Source organism: Aspergillus fischeri, genomic scaffold, assembly GCF_000149645.3.
Source record: "Aspergillus fischeri NRRL 181 1099437636252 genomic scaffold, whole genome shotgun sequence".
NCBI classification, from domain to species: domain Eukaryota; kingdom Fungi; phylum Ascomycota; class Eurotiomycetes; order Eurotiales; family Aspergillaceae; genus Aspergillus; species Aspergillus fischeri.
In genome coordinates this window covers 1,545,613-1,548,109 of record NW_001509768.1, presented here as the reverse complement: position 1 = coordinate 1,548,109, position 2,497 = coordinate 1,545,613, and the positions used below count along the sequence as shown (strand labels likewise).

Genomic DNA, 2,497 nt, shown 5'->3' with positions numbered 1-2,497 from the left:
ACCCCGCCATCTCAATGAAAACCGACATCTCAACGATAAAATTTCTCAAAATCGTATGCTTCTTAGAATTTATATCATTTATCAACACCACCATGCCGGAATCATATTATGATATAGAAGATCGAATTGAGGAAGCCATGCGCGCATTAAAACGCCAGAAAAAACCTAATTTTTCTAAAACTGCGCGAGAGTTTAATGTCCCAATGCAGCGGCTTCGACGCCGCTGGAATGGGATACCATCACGTTCAGATAGAGCCCCAACCAATACAAAGCTTACTGCCGCGCAGGAGATGGCTCTTAGGCAGTATATTGACAAGCTTATCAAGTTGGATATCCCTCCGCGGCCGCAGCAGATTGGTAATGCAGCAAATTCTATACTCCGTCGCGGACATACCGATCCAACAACCCCTCCTCCTCAGATTGGTGAAAAGTGGACGAAACGCTTCCTTGAACGGCATCCAGAATATCGAGTTAGAAGGCAAAGAGCTATTGAGGTTGAACGGAAGCAAGCACACGAGCCCTGGGTTATCGAATCATGGTTCCATAATCTCAGAGGGTTGATGGATAGAAACTGTATCCATCCCCGAGATCTATACAACTTTGATGAGACTGGCTTCCAGATTGGAATCGGTAAAGATCAATGGATCGTTACTAGGGAGTTTAAGAAGACTCCTTTCTCTCCTAGTAACACCAATCGAGAATATGCAACCGTTGTGGAAGCAATTAGTGCAGATGGTCATTTCATCCCACCTTTTATCATCTTTGGAGGCAAGTGCATACTAGCTGGATGGTTTGAGGTATGCGATGAGCCTGACTATACAATTGGTATATCAGAATCTGGATATATCAATGATCTCCTTGCATACCAATGGATTCAACATTTTGAGCGTCACACGCGGCGTCGAATGGTAGGCTTAAAACGCCTACTTCTCTGCGACGGATATGGTTCCCATATGACCTACGAAGTCATTGAATTCTGTGAGAAGCATGATATTATCTTATACTTCCTTCCTCCGCATACAAGCCATCTCCTTCAACCACTTGATGTTGGTGTATTCCATGCGTATAAGCACTGGCATAGTGAAGCTATCCAGGATGCTACGCAGACGGGATGCGGAAAGTTTACGAAGGTGGAATTCTTATCCGCTCTCTTCGAGATACGACGCAAAACTTTCAAACCTCGTACCTTAAGGCATGCTTTTAGCTTGACTGGCATCAATCCCTGGAAGCCATCTGTCGCCATTGGGAGGCTACAGGATAGTGAACTTTTTGCAGATGAGGAGACAAGCCAATCCTCCTTTTCTATCACCAACACACCTAAAACGGTGCGTCAATTCGATAGATTCGGTCGTCATATGCTTCAACTAGAGCTAGAGGAGGAAGAAGCTTTCCGTACCTGCCTTTTGAAGCTTGTACAAGCCTCAAAAGCGCAGGCTATTCTAGTAGATGAGCTTACCGAACGGGTGGCCCAATCTGATGCTGCAAAACAGGCACGTCAACGCCGTGCGCAGGCTTCCAGAGCCCATCTACGTACAGGTGGAATAGTACGGAAGGAAGAGGTCAACCGCATCAAACAGGTGAAGCAAGAATATGATGAGTTAGTAGAGAAGAATCGACTACGGCCGCAGTGGAAGAAGGTGATGGCGGAACTTCAAGAGTACTGCCTAGCGAAAGGAATAATTATTCGAAAGCAAAGAAAGGTGCGAAAGACAGATAAAACCTAGTAGTTACCATTTCTATATATTTTATTAGTAAATTAGAACAGGAAGGTTGCCTATTTCTTTGTGATAGTTTATTGTTGAGAAATTTTATCGTTGAGATGTCGGTTTTCATTGAGATGGCGGGGTAGAAGTCATATACCTTAGACGAGATGCTCCGGCCTGTTTTGCAAGCGTGTAGAAGCCGGAAGACTCGCGTTTGACGCAGCACGTGGAAGAGACAAAACATTGAGCAGATGTGGAACAGTGAAGCATCACCAAGCTCCTCCTTCCACTCTTTTCCCCACAACAGCTTCCAAGTCAACGTCAATATGCTTGATTGAAAGACAGGTATACCAACTACTTTTACTTTTCATATACTTGTTTGTTTACCACTGTGACATGATATCGAATCAGAAGATGTGAGACCTAGAGCTTCGACCTTGACTACATTAGCTGACTGTCAGGATTTCGCTGAATGTTCTCAATCTGCATGGACCAAAGGTGAACCAGTTGCTCTTCTCACAACTGGTCGCCATTCGCTGAGCATAACCATTGTTCAGGCATCCCATAGTAAACGAAACCACTGCTTAGGGTTGTTCTTGTGGCACTGGCGGGTGTATCCCTACCTGACCTGTTCCTGAGGGGATGCGCCTGGCCATGGACTGATCTTGCATTCACGGTTATTTTGGCCTTTTTATCTGTTTACAGAGCTTCAAATTCGCTACAATTGCCTCGTCTGGTTTATTACTCCTTCAGGGAAATGCTTCCAACGCCATTGCTGATTCATGCACTATAGG

General features: G+C 44.9%; 1 annotated feature.

The window, feature by feature from the left end:
• The first annotated feature begins 116 nt into the window (after positions 1 to 116).
• Positions 117 to 1,505: a mobile genetic element.
• The last annotated feature ends 992 nt before the right edge of the window (positions 1,506 to 2,497 follow it).